Consider the following 15,649-nt stretch of genomic DNA (forward strand, 5'->3'; position numbering starts at 1 on the left):
CTAAGGCTCATTTTACTGTTTGTGTGATTCTTTAACCTGTTTGTAAGATCAACATAATTCATGCATACTCATTTTCCTTTGTACCATTATATATTGGAAGGGTGTGTGATATTCAGCACGTTTATTAATGCTTTTATCTGGTTGACAGAATCTTAGAACTGATTCCGATTAATATAACTGCTGTAATACATTGTTGTTAAATGAACAGTAAAAAGACTAACTGTTGCCTTTTTTTAAATCTTAAAATGAAAATGTTGTAGGTGTGAGTAGCACATGCCAGACATTACTGCCTGCTTTGACATCAAATCATGAAATGAATGCAAGTGCAATTTTAACAATGAACACAACAGAGGGAGAGGTTTTTCAAATGAAGAAAATATGAAGATGGCGGTATAAGGAAAAATGTACTTACCTATTTTAAAAACACATATAATAGCAGCCCTGCACTCTCAGGGCTACTAGTATGCTACTATTAAATTACTTGTTATTGACTTACCTAAAATCATGTACAATTTGAAGCAATACTTACTCCAATGGCTTTATTTTCTGTCTTGACAGCAATGCAAATTAAACATAATCTGCTCACTAATTCTGTGATGATGCATGTATACATTTATGTACAAATGTACACATTCTGACAAAAATTTAAGAAATTATGAACAATGATAAAATTAATTAAAGTTGTCAACAAACAGCTTGACCATTAGTCAAAGATATCCGTATATTACACTATGACCCATCTTGTAATACCAATAGGAACCTCCATGGGCAATAATCTTGTAGCACCCTTTTTTATTTAGTGAGACAAGGGTATAAGAGTTCTCTTGTTGTACATGAAAAAGAAAAAAACAAACAAATTAAGATAATAAATATTCTTACTACTGTTTTGCTTCTTTAACAAAAAAGTACAGGTATGAATCCTTCTGATCCGATCTGTGGGGCTTGCAGGACTTTGTAAATAACAGCTTTCAATGTGCCTTGACTGCATTTATATGTACAGATTCAACACATTGTATGCAAAATCTTGTGATGCCGCTCCCTGTAGCAATTTAATTTTCTGTCAATTGACTTAATAGCTGTGTGTTGAGAAGGACTAACAGCGGTTTTAGTCCCATGTGCTCCATGTCCATTACTTCTTACGATATCTCCACAGGTATGAGTAAAAATCTAATATAAATTATTAAGTATTAAACATAAGCTTTCTCTTGTTTCAGGCAGTTAGTCTTCTAGGAAAGGGGTCTCCAAATGCATTCCTGTAAGGGCTACATAACTTTTCATTTCTCTGATGGGCCGGGGTCAGTTTGTAACAGAAAAACTGTGACGATCGCAGGGGTGCCTAAACACTTACTGCCTTCCAGAAAGCCACACATAACCAAATATTAATAATCCTTTCCCAGATCTTAACAGAAAAAACTAGTGAAATAAATGATAAAACTATTAATGAAATAAATAAAACATTTTTTGAAATAGATAATAACCAAATACCCTCTCTGGGATCTTCACAGAAAAAAAGGCCATGGAGCATTAACGTTCTGCTTGCTGAATACAATCCTAACTGGTGGAAGTTTGGGACGAAAACCTTGCGTTGTCGTGTGGACGACATACTTCCAAGTTAACATAATTTCAGAGTGTCATAACTTAAAACAATTTCATGTTTTTGAGCAGAGTCCAAACAGCAGGAACGACACAGAAAACGAGTGAAAGTAGCTGTCTGGCACAAAAAGTCTGTCCAGCTATGGTTTCCGTTTGGAATGGGAAGATCGATGTAGAATCCTAAATGCTCGTCGGGTATCTGACAAAAACGGTCTTTAAGTAACGACATACAGTTCTGTTCATGTTGTCAGCTAACAGAACATTCACTTCTCTAAAATTTCGTTTCCACTTGTTCTTTTGACAGGTGCCTTTTCCTTTAACGTTAGCTCCTCTCCCAATCTCACCTTAAGCTTTCTTTCTCCACTTAGCCTGCTAACATTCATCTATGGCTTCACAATGCCCGCCCAGCGCAATCCATGATTTGCCAACTGCGTTGGGTGCTCTTCGTTTATAATACCAATACATTTGTTTTCATTTGTGTGGTATGAAGTCTGATATTCTTGTTTTATTGTAGAATTTCCACGGGTTCCCACTAGTTATGATTATACTGTATTTGTTCAATGCTCAAATAGACTCATTTAAGTAAGAAAAATAGAGCTAACCTATGTATGTTCATCAGTGTGAACTGTGGGGTTACATCTGGCTGGTGAGAAGTTGAATTACGCGTTTCTTGTGAGCCAGTCTCAAACGATGATGCAGAATGTTCATCCGTCACGGTTCGGTGTGGCTGGGCTGGTGTACGGCAGGGGGAGTGGCCAAACTTGTGGGTGGAGCCTCGGCTCCACACCTGCTGGTCCTCTCCACACCTGTTGCTGGTCTTCACACCTGGTCTTGATTGGGGGTGATTACCATGAGGCCTTTTAAGGCACGTTGTGTCCGAGCTCTTTGCCGGGTTGTTCCCTGAAGTTTTGCTTTGTAGTTTTGCTCTGAATGTCGGTCCTGTAGTTCTGTTTTGTTCCTGCCTTGTTCTGCCTGCCTTTTGTTTGCATTCCTGCCCGTGTCTGTAGCTAAGTTTAAGTTTCTGATTAAATAATGGACAAAATGTCCTACATTTGGGTCCATACCCCGCTCCTCCTGACATCTATCAATCTTGATCTCATCAGAGTTTTCAGGAGTTTCATGTCATTTGGGGGGGGCAGCATAGAAATCAATGAGGCTGTCCTGCTTGAATGCATCTTTCAGAACATCACAGTTCTGTAACTCGGCCAACTCGAACTGATAAGAATGCTGGGCTTCATCAATGTTGGCAACAAAGGGGTTGTGGAAAAGAGATTTCTTTTGCTTTAGCATGTAGTTCATGGAATCACACACCGAACTCTGCCTTCAGCATTTCCAGTGCCTCCACACACCTTTCAGCTGGAGCAGGACCGCTTGGCTCTCTGCAGAAAGGTTTTGGGTAGCAGGGAGATGGATGAAGTTGTGTTTTATCACGTGTTCCAAAACCAACGCTCAAATGCTCAAATGCTTTTGTGGGAATACATGTCGCAAATGAGTTTCCTCTGGAATGTAGTTGCTGAACGGCCTTTCCTTGCAATTCTGTCACATCTGTTAAAAATGCAAAGTGCCAAAATGTATTTTTCTGGTACCGTTCAGGTGGCCGTGCCAAATTTGGAGGTGGACCGCATCCGAGCCTTCGTTTAGGGACCACTACATTAAACTGTCCAAAAAGCTTTGTTGAGTCACAGGTTTACTGTAAATGGAAACTAATGGTTTGCAGAATACTGGGAGGACTGGTGTCTTGAGCTGATGACATGGGTGAAAGGAGGAGGAGATGGTGAAAGGGGTGATCAGGGTGAAGGAGACCTTGTGCCCTTCAGAAGCAGGTATGAAGACAGAGACTAGGGCGAGTCCTGTCTGTCATATTTTATTGTCATAACACTTGGTGGGAGATGGAAGACTAAGTAAAATAGAGCGAAAACCATGCATTTACTCAAAAAATTAAAATTTTCATTATTCACAAAGAACATATGAACACAAATTAAACATACACACGCATGAAAAAGTGCACATCCCCACTCCCATAGCAGGTCACTTGAACAAGTGTGTGGATGTTACCTTTGTGAGTGCTGGAAGGCAAGTCAAAGGGAAGATTTTTTTGTCCTGTATTTTACTTTTGACAAAGTTTGGCCAATACATGACATAATAAAGTAAGTAGAAATATTAATGGAAATTTATGTTTGGTCAGGTCACGCCAAAAATAAAGAGCTATACAAGAGCAAGCAGAGCTACTCATAGCTGTTCAAATCAATCCACTGGATTTTAAGAAAGTTTCTTGAAGGGCTATACTAAGGTATACAAAGGCTTGATGAAACTCATTTCAACAACCCCCCTTTGTCACCCCAAGTCACCCCCATCAACCATCGTTGAGGAGCAACACAGGTTTCAATTACGGTCGTTGAAATGTGAATAGCATTGACCACAACCCACAGGGTTAATAAGCTGGGACAAGACCAGCCACCTTCAAAACTGACGAAGGCTCTTGGATGAGAGGCAAAAGGTTTTCAAGAAACTTTCTTAAAGTCCAGTGGATTGATTTAAATAGCTTTGGATAACCATAACCTGGATAACTGAGAACCTACACAGACATGAAGCAAAGCCACATAATTTGATGATGTTGTTCTTCCAAAGGTGAACGTACAGTTATTCCTATTGATTGTAATTAGTCTTTTAGACTGGTTAGCCATGAGTTAACTTGTGTTATTATTAATTGCTGTACTAAAAATCTTTATGCACAGACGATTGTTCTGATGCTGGTGTGTGTGCTCTTAAGTTTTCAGTGCACATGTGTATGTTGTCAACATGTATGTGCATTTCTTGCGATGTATTTTGCCGTAAATAACTCCCATAGGCAGATGAGGAGCTGATTCATCCTTTGTCATGTTTCCCTATGTCTCACCTATGATTCAGAAGTCACACTGACCTCTATTTACAAGCATGAGAGCTCGACTATACACACATCACACATACACTGTCCAAATGCAACCAAACTATTTATTCCCCACTCTGTTCCCTTATCTCAATTACAATGTGTTTATAAACACAGCTTTGGGAGCAATTCATCTTTTATCATGCTCACAACAAGATATGCATAGTCACACAATTGTCATCCAATGCAAGTGGATAATACATACACGGAACTGGAGCTGATCAGCATCAGGATTTACATTCTTAAAACTTAAATTTGACACTGGCAGAAACACATTTTGTCCAAATACCCAAATTTTCACACGTGTATTAATAAAAACACATTTACACAATTAAATATTCTACATAACACGAGTCATTTGGCTAACATTCATCTTTCCCATCTTGTTTTCCTTTATTAATGCACACATAAACTATTATAAACTACTATAGTTTATAGGTCAGCTGCAGGTTACAACAAACATCCATTCCCCAACATATTAACATATTGTGGTCAAATCCCCCAGGATCAGGAGTGGGCTGACAAGCGCTTCACTGTGCCTGAGGTCTCTTTAGATAAGCCATTGTAAGCCTTTCAGTAATCATAATATAGGCTCCCCATTCTGTAAAATGGAATATGGGTCATTGGGTCAATGGGACTAAGTGCTGTGAATTACAGAGGAATTATGGATGTGCCTGTCCTCTCGTCTTTCCTATCTGTCACAGATAATCACCTGCTGATCATCCCTCTTTGGATGCTGCCTTTAATCAAACTTGGGGAGAGTATTTATTTTATTACCTTATTCAACCTTTATTTATCCAGGTGAGTCCCATTGAGATTACAGATCTCTTTTGCAAGGGAGCCCTGGCCAAGAGGGCAGCAGCACCAGTTACATTATAAAATCTGATCGGGATCAGGTTTTGAAGCTGTAGTTCAGACTGCAAATGATTCCAGGCTGCAGGAGCAGAAAACATAAAAGCCTGTTTGCCAAGTTCAGCGTGAACCTTAGGATGTCAAAGGATGTCATCGGAACGTAGACAATAGTTATTGGTTTTAAATAAAATATACCCACAAAGGTAAGAGGGGCACAGACCAAGGATAGACTTATAAATAAAATTGTACCAATGTGTAAGTCTGTGCATGGCCAGGGAGGGCCACTGAACTTTGGCATACAGGGTGCAATGGTGAGTGAGAGCTTTGCATCCTGTGACAAACCTCAAAGAGCCGTGGTACACAGTGTCCAGGCGATGTAAGCATTGAGCAGGGGCATGCATATACAGCAGATCACCATGATCAAGCAAAGGGAGGAATGTAGCCTCAACCAAATTTTTCCTGGCAGCATAGAAAAAACAGGATTTTATTCTTAAATAGATACCTAGTTTAAGCTTAAGCTTCTTTAGTAGCGTTTCTACATGTGGTCTAAAAAGTTAAATGTTCATCAATTAAAATACCTAGGTACTTGTATTGTGTCACTAGGTCAATATGACTGCCTTGCAGGGTTTTAATGGTAGGAAGATAATCTGCTCTCATCCTGGCATTAGAAAACAGCATCATTTTAGTTTTTGAGGCATTCAACTCAAGCTTTAAGCCAAGCAGGCATAGTTGAACAGTATCAAAAGCAGCCTGCAAATACTTGGGAGATTGAGCAAGGGTAGCACCACTGCAGTAAATGAAAGTATTATCAGCATAAAAATGACGCTGTGAATATGGAATGTTATCACCCAGGTTATTAACATAAATAGTAAATAAAAGTGGAGCCAGGACAGAACCCTGGGGGACCCCTGATGTGACATGTAATTCACTAGAGAGAATATTATCATATTTAACACACTGAGTTCTCTGAGAGGTAATTTTCAAACCAGCCAACAGCCTGCTCGGACAGCCCAATGTTGAGCAGTGTGGTCAACAGTGTCAAAGGCCTTTGAAAGATCGATGAAAAGAGCAACACAAAATTTCTTATTATCCAATGCCTCAATTATACAATTGACAACCTTTAAGGATGCCATGATGGTACTATGTTGTTTTCTGAATCCAGACTGGTAGGGGGAGAGAGTGTTATTAGCATTCAGGAAGTCCTTCAATTGATTACTTACCAACTTTTCAAGAACCTTCGACAGACCAGATATTATTGGAAATAGGTCTATAATTGTTGAGTGAAGTAGGGTAGTAGTAGAGTAGATAATGTTTTGGTGAGTCCTAAAAATTGGTAGGGTGGGATTGCTGCTAATCAGCCACTTGGACACAGTTTGACCGTATTATTGCAGTTGGCATTTGAAATCTCCAAAAATATGAACAAGCTATCAGACAAAAAAGACCCACGTTTTCTAGGTCAAGTTATGAACATGAGCATAAAAACAAGTCAATTCCTCCAATGATAAAAGTAGATACAAGGAAAGAACTGATCTTTCTAACCCTCTGTGATGTTTCTTCATCTTTTTACTTTTGGTGCCACATGTAAACATTTAGCTACAAGGGGATGTATAACATTCTCCTGTTCATATGTTCAACTATAGGCAATAGGTGGCTAGCAGGGCTGAGTCAAAATGTATTCATTCATCTTCAGAACCACTTCATCTACTGTGGCGGGGAGCTGCAGCCTACCCCAGACTGAGGGCGTGAGGCGGGGAAACTCCGGGCGCGACTCCAGTGCACCGCGCAGCCACACAGAGATGCATACAAGCAAACACGCACACACTCATACCTACAGTCCAGTTGGGAAAGCATATTGTTTCATAAAAATGAAATAATTACCAAAATATCGAATGGCTGTTTTAGATTAATATGTTGCAGATTTTTGTTTTTCGAGGGTGGTCCTGCAACACATTAACCACGAGTAATGAGGGATTGCTGTATGTATGCGTCCATGGAAATCCTGTCAATCAGCTAATTCTCTGTTGGAAAAAAGTGGTAAGAGGCAAAACACCTTGAAACTATTCCTACAACTCCAATTGACTTTTTTGAAACAGAGATCTATCTATACAAATGCTTCCTTGCCAGTTCTCTTCCCTATATCCTGCGACGGCTAGTATCACCAGATGTAACTGCTTGGGAATAGGGGTGAACAATGGTCGCCAAAGGCCAAAGGTCAATCACCTGGGGAAGGTAAACTTCTTGCTCTGTCACCAAAGAGATTTTACTCACACTGTCATTTCATTAACATGGTTTGTTCTTAGTGTGTGTTTTGTGTAGAAATGCATCAGCAAGAAAAGAGAAAAATGCAGTTGTCCCTTTATCCACAATGATGTTTTGAGTAAGAGGGCGGTTGCAGCTTATAATATGTTGTTTTGTCTAGATATTGTATCACAAGGAAGGGCTGAGAATATCCTGGAATGATAATACCTATTTCCCCGACAGCGACTCAGTTTTAGCCAAACAAAAGCAGTGTTTGACGACAATTATGATAGAAGACAGATTAGTATCTTGGCCAGAAAGCCCTGATAAAACAGACAACCACACCGGTCAGGAGCCCTTGGGAAAAAAAGCCTGCATATTGTGGCACAGCCTGGTGTCAACACAGGGTCAAATGAAGGCTCCCACGAAAAGGGCTTTGTCACTCTTAAAATTTCATTTTCTGTTTATTCTATCTGATGGACAGTGTTTTAAGCAGGCAGTTTTTAAATTTAGCCACCTGTGCTAGCATTCTTTTAGTTTCCACACTGACTTTCATTAGTAAGATGTTATTTAAACACAATGTTACTTATTGCTATTGAATTACTAGGACTGTTCAAACTGGGGATTTTTAGATTTGTGTGTGTGATAGTGGGACTAGGCAATGTAACTGGTTCATAGTGCAAGCAAATAGTTGAATAAAGAAAGTGATCTATGGAAGAAAAAAATCAGCAGGCGGGAAATGTATACTCAGGATTGACCTCCCATGGATGACAATTACCTATTGTGTCTGATTGGGAGAGGAAATGTAGGTTAAAAATGAGGCTCTTTCAGGGCCCTTGTAAACCACACTACAGGACAGAGACCAAAATAAAAGGAATGTTGATTTATGGCTGGTTCTGTCAGGCAACTAATACACACACATCTTCAAAAATCAGATTTTTGTTATATATTTTAATGTGCATTTTTTAAATATGAAATTCTTTTGTCTTGCATGTTGCTGAGTTTGACTTACAGTGTGATTCTCTTAGAGCAGGAGACGGCAACCTAAAATGTTCAAAGAGCCATATTGGACCAAAAAAACTCAAATTAAGTCTGTCTGGAGCTGCAAAAAAAATTAAATCCTTATATAGCTACGTATATTAGCCTACCATCAAATTGACTAAGTAGGCTACAAATAGATAATGAGCATTCATGATTAAATGTTTATTACATTCCGCGAAGCGGTGATGTATTGTAATTGTCATTTCGTCCATCTGTCCGTACATCCATTCGTCCATCCACAAATATCTTCACAACTGTTGCAGATAGAACTAGAACCAATGCAGTTACAGACTGCAACATCCCACTACACCCCTGAATTCAAAATTTTACCCTGACCTACTTGCATAGGTCAAATATCAAAGCTAATGCTCTGACCTACTGTCATAGATCAAAGCAGTAGCTTGCTCAAAGGTGCTTTGGCAGGGCTCGCTTTGGAGTGTCAGCTGACACCTCCTACTGTCAGCTCACACTCTGAAGTGAATTGAACTGCCAATCCTGCAAACACAGGATGACCCGCTCCACCAACTGAGCCACTGCCGCCCCAAGCAATTTACCTTCAGATCTACATTTTTAAATTCTCGGAGGATGTAACAATTCCATTCCTATTATAGAGTGATAGCAGCCCACTAGCCTATCATTCTCAATAGGCTAGTGGGTTTAAAGAGTGTAAACCTTCTTGTGTACTGTGATGAAGACAAAGAAAATGGTGTGACCAAAGAACAAAAGGTGACCACAGGCCTATGATTATTAAGTTTGTGTCCATAGCTTGGGTCTGTTCCGTGTTGGAATCCTCTGCTCTACACTTTAGCAGAGCAGAAGTTCATGTTACTAGTTTATTGAACGATGGTGGAGAGCATTAAATATTATGGTATCACAGCCCCAGGTATGGTAACCAGGTGCATTTGAGGTAACAAATGGCCCATCTTGTGCAGATTGCCAAGAATATTATGGGCGTCAAAAATCATCTGTCCTTATAAAATATTTATGAGCAGACTGATTTGAGACGGACAGACAGACAGACAAATATTTTACTGATCCCAAACATTGGGAACTTTGCAGAAACTTTATGGTGAAACTACAGTTGAATAAATTTCCGAACAAATTTTGCCAAAATAAAAAAATAAAAGTGCAACATATCGTATTGCATCACATTGCATTGTTTTCTTTGAATTAGTATTGCCTTATATTGTTTAAAAGACATTTATTTATTTATTCAGTTTATTTTTCTTCTTTCCAGACATGTTATTACAACATATTTCACTTTCATCAGTGTTGAAACATCAACAACATCCGAAAAGAAAAAAAAAAGTTTAACGAGTAGAAGCCATTGGCTTGTAAGATTCCCGTCCCCTAAATTATCAACAAAACATCTCTCTCATTAGAATATGTAATCAACAAACTCAGAAATTAAAAGTCTTCTTCAACCAGCTCATACATTGAATTTTGACAGACCTTCATACCCTTATCCACTTCCAGATACTAGCCTTTTATCCTAGAGTAGAACCATGTTTTCATTCTTCCTAGGAACACAAGGCGTGCTGATGTATCATCCATGACTGGTGAGATAGAAGGACTCCAAACAGGCTGCCTAACTTCGGCAAAATTTGGCTCTGGAAAAGAAAAAAGTTGTGAAAGAGAAATTGACTTGCCACTCGCTATAAATTGCGTTAATTTTTATAGCGTGTTTCTTTGCAGAGTAATTAATTAATCTAATTTTATTTCTTTATTTATTCAGTTTATTTTCTTCTTTCCAGACAACAGATTTTACTTTCATCAGTGTTGAGACATCAGCAACAACATCCAAAAAGAAAAAAAAAGGGTTGACGGGTAGAAGCCATTGGCTTGTGAGGTTCCCGTCCCCTAAATCAACAACATCTCTCTCATTGCAGCAAATTGTCAACCGATTCATACATTGCATGTCACAATCAATTTCAATTATTTTATTCTAGTACATTGTTGTTTTAATCCGTCCATTTAGTCCAATAGGCGTGCATCTTTGCACACCTCTTTGTCAGTTCTTGAAAAGAGTCCAAATTTTGTTAATGTTCATTGTTTCTGGTCAAATTTATGATTTAAGTGCTGTTGGAATGTCTAGCTTTGTGTGGCTGAGTTGATGGCGCTTTCTGTGCCTTCCACACTCCTAATCACTGGCGTCAGCATCACGGTTTCTGACCTTCACATCCAAACATTTTCCCCATTTCTCCAGCTTTTGGGTGATATCCTCCTTGAGCCAAGCATTGGAATCCTCATACTGGTCACTCTTCCTGGCTATGGCATCATTTAGCATGATAGCCATAGCCTCCTTATACACCCTGGCCGTTGCCTCTGCTGCTCGGTCGGAATCCTCTTGTGCTTTGGTCTGTTGTAATCCTATTTTTCTCAGCTTGCAGTGCAGCATGAAAACACCAAACCCCAGTGCTGTTATCCCGATTGTCATGGTGGTGAAGATGTACACATCCTCGACATCCACATCCAGTGGGGCCAGACTCATAGTTTTGAAAGTATCCCAGCTGTCTAGCATGTAGCCAGCCAAAAAAGTCCCATCTGGAAAGTGGCGCTCGCCAGTTCCGACTTGTCTGGTGGAAAAAATTCTGTCGATCGCATTAAGTGACCAGCTCAGCAGATTCATCTTGGTTAGCAGACGTCGTATGATGATATAAAATACCTTAATAGTGAGTTTAAACATGACATTTAAAAGAGAATACTGATATTGCCTGCTTGTGTGAACACAGCGTCGCTCTTAACGAAGTATGTCACGCTCGAACACGACTGGCAGAGGGAACCCAAAAGCACGAGAGACAGGTTTAGAGTTTCAAAAGGGAGACTGCACCAGGAGTATTGGGTGGACGGCTTATTGCTACGGGCTGTATTCCTGGAGTCAGACTATGGTTCAAATTGCCAGAATTAAGTCAGACTCCTTCCCAGTCTTAGTTGGACTTCACTAGGGCTGCCGCTTGTCCTTTCCATTTGTAAGTTTTATGGACAGAATCTATGTGCTGCCAAGTGGAGGAGGAGGTTTGATGGCTTCAGGATTATGTATCCCTGCCTATCCAACCACCTGCAGCTCCACAAGGCCAAGGAGTAGCTGAAGCAGCTCTAGCTCGTTACCAACCAAAGGAGAGCCAATTAACAACTGCTCACCCTCCTCAAAGTGAAATTATCAAACATACAAAATGATGTTGAAGAACTGAGAAGAATGATGATTCAGCTTACAGCAATACAAGTTTTAACTAACCGGCAGAATGCAACAGACTCTCCCTTAAATTCTACTAGCTCAGCTGAGGTTCCTACAGATTTTTCTCCAGCCCCCAACAACCATCCTACTAAAGAGCATGATCGCTCATGTCAAGTTGGTCAGTCATTAGTGGAGGAACTTTGACATTATTTAGAGCAACATGACTTACAAGCCACCCAGAGCCTACACCAGAGCCTCCACCATGACCATCTGGGCCCCACTCTCTCATCAGGCCTTCTGAACCTCCTTTACATATTCAGAGTTTAAACCAGTCTGCCCTCCCACCTAAAATATCTTGCTGCCTCCAATGTAGCACCTTCACTTAACCTGAGGCATCCTGCAGTACCAAGCACCTCCATTCCTAAATCCCAAGCTCATATACCATTAGGATTAGTTGAGGCTACACCTCCTATTTCCTCTTTAGGTAATGTACTGTATCTCTGCATGTGCCTCCCTCCCATTGTGAGGTACCACAGCTGCAGAGGCTCTCTGTCCCTGCTCCTCCTTCACACGCAGTTCCAGCATCAAGTCTTCCCCCACATGATGCCTCCTTAGCCTCCTGTGTAGTACCCCCTGGTTCAACACAACCTGCAGCACAGCTGACTATGGTGATGGAGCCCTGCGACCGGCAGCTTCCTTACCCCAGAGCCCCATATCCTCCAGTTCAAATTAGAGCAGCTACTGTTGATGTTCTTTCTTTCCCTCAATCTACTGTGGCAGCTCTGCAACAGACTCAACTTGCCGCTAGGGCTCTCCCTCCTCTTGCATTACAAGCTGTCACCGGTGTCCGTCCTTTCCCTCCACATTATACTTAAAGTGCTGTTTCTTCACGTAACCACCTACCAGCTGTAATTGGTAACCTTCGCAGCCTCCATACCCACAGGCAGCTACTCCCCTCCATCCTGATGTACTACTGCAACCTGTTGATCAGTGGTCACATGGCCAGCTTACCATACTACTGCTTACCGCTCCCGCCATGAAGCCCCTTCATTCCCACATTTTATTCATGATGACCAAAAGGAATTCGCTATGCTCAACATGGCCCTCCATAACCTTATATCCCCTGATGAACCTGAACAGTTCAAATATCACATACTGCTTGACCACCTAAAGCTGGATTCTGCTCGCCGCCTTGCACTCTCCTATGCCAACAGCCCAGATCCTTACACTCGTGCACTAGCTGCCCTAAAACAACATTATGGCCAGCCCCATCAGCTGGTATTTAGTTAGATAAGTGCAATTCAAGCTCTCCCCTCCCTTCGAACTGGTGACTCAAGAGGCTTCAGTGATTTTGCCAGCAGAGTTAGAGCACTTGTCGGTACGCTACTATCTTTAGGCAGTGTTCAAGGACAAGCAGAGTTAGCTTGTGCTTCCCATGTGCAGAACCTTCTAAGTTGCCTAAGTTGTCCGTACCACCCATCCAGGAACATCATACAATCTTGTTGACTTTGCTGCCTGGCTGGAAACTGAGGCAGAGTGCCAGATGTTAGCATCACAAGTCAGTTACAACCATCGGAGGCAAACTAATCAGTAAGGGAAGGAGAGGAAGCCACAAATCAAAGCCAATTATCCCATTGCCACAATATTACATGGTACAAGCAGTGCACAGCCACCTCCGGCTCCGCAGACCTTGAGACATGCCACCTCTGAGTCAATAGGCAGTAAACCTAAACTCACCTGTCCATATTATGGGACAAAAGACCATCACCTAAGTGTATGCCCTGAATTCCGTCGTCTGAACCCTGATGATATCAAGAATTGGATCCTCACCAATAACCATTGCTGGCAATGTGCACATGAGCATAGAACACTGGACTGTGACCTCAAGAAGCCATACCCAAAATGTAATGGCAAGCACCTTGGCATCCTGCATGAAGCTAATAGGAGAAAGGCCCCCACTGAAGTATCTTACCTCATCGGCTCCAGCTGTAGCTCCAAAGTCCTCCTGAAGGTTGTAAAAGTGCGCTTAAGTTACAGAGGTAAAGAGCTTGAAACCTACGCCATCCTTGATGGTGGTTCCCAAAGGACAATGCTATTACCTACTGCTGCTTCTTACCTTGAGCTAGATGGGGCGGCAGAATCCCTTGCACTAAGAACTGTTCGTCAAGGTACTGAAATGCTTGAAGATAAAAAAGTGACATTCAGCATCTCTTCTGCTTCCGACCCCTTTAAGAAATTCCTAATCAAGGAAGCGTTTACATCTGTTGATCTTGGCTTGGCTGAGCGGACTTACCCTGCTCAGATCTTCCGCCCATTGATTCCTCTGCTGCTCCTCAAAGTCATAATAAATTACAAAGGAAGAAGTCTTGGTGTTTCCATGTGCCTGACCGCACACCCGTAGTGTTTGTCAAATCCTCGTAATTAGCTCACCTGCATCATCTCCATACCTAACAAGTATTTAATAGTTATAGTTCAGTGCAGTATCAAAGGCTGAGCTGAGATCAAGGAGATCAGGAAATTAATTGCTTGATTTAGATTTTTTTAAATTCTGTTCACCCATTAGTCACTTCACAGATATTTCTTGTCTTAATATATTTTCTTTTTAAGTATTATATATATATATATATATATATATATATATATATATATATATATATATATATATATATATATATATATATTATGTGCAATACTTAAATTTAAGGCTACTAGATTTTTAAGAGCCAACAATTTAAGTCTGATGGGTATGGATTTGTGTTAAGTTGTTGATACCCTTTCTTTGGTCTATTTTTTTTTTCTTTCACACATCATTCAATCATCTTCCTACCCGCTTCATCCACTTGGCCGGTCAAGGGAAGCCTGTCCCAGTTCTGGGACAGGCTCATTCCTACGGGAAATTTGGAACGGTCAGTTAACCTGAAACGCATGTTTTTGGTGGTGGGAGGAAGCCAGAGAACCCGGAGAGAACCTACGTAAACACGGGGAGAACATGCAAACTCCGCTCAGAGCGGGACTCGAACCCGGACTCGCGTTGTTGTGCGGCGGCAGCGCTACCCACTGCGCAACCGTGCAGCCCCTTCCATGCATCATTCCCTTGGAAATTAAAGAAAATGTTGGCAAAGTACTTATCCCACAATATTTAAAAAATACAAATAAATTCTGGATCCAACTCTGCATCGGCTCCAAAAAAAAAAGTAAAGTAAGTAAAATAAAATCAACATGCGTTAATCTGCCACAAGATCCATCCTTAATTGACACAAGCTTAATGGAAATATGGTATTTTTTGTATAATGCAGATGAAAAACCATGCAACTAATGACTATGGACAGATTATTATTATTATTATTATTATTATTATTATTATTATTATTATTATTATTATTATTATTATTGCCTTTCTGACTCCACCTCTTTGTTGCGATCAATCCAATTTGATTCTTCTTTGATTCAAGCCCAGGCTTTATTCAGAGTTATCATCACATTAATTTATGTTCAACAGACAGAACTACTAAAACAAACGTTAAAACTTGAAGCTTAAAAGCGTGTCATTCTTTTTCAATTTTAGATGAACGTTCATATTTTGTTGGGCAAAGTGTAGGTTTGTTAGTTCATCTTTAGTTCATCTTTCTTACATGCCATCCTGCCATTATGTCTATAAGTATAAAAGGCAACAAATAACGCTAAACTAGTCTCTTTTGCGGATATTACCATTATAATCTTGGTCATTATAATGTCACTGACATGAGAATGTAATAACCACCAGAAATGGTTCCCCTGGGCGGCACAAGGACCATGCGGACTTCTGCTTTGCGCCACCGTCTGCT

The sequence above is a fragment of the Antennarius striatus genome, chromosome 8 (assembly GCF_040054535.1).
Source record: "Antennarius striatus isolate MH-2024 chromosome 8, ASM4005453v1, whole genome shotgun sequence".
NCBI classification, from domain to species: Eukaryota; Metazoa; Chordata; class Actinopteri; order Lophiiformes; family Antennariidae; genus Antennarius; species Antennarius striatus.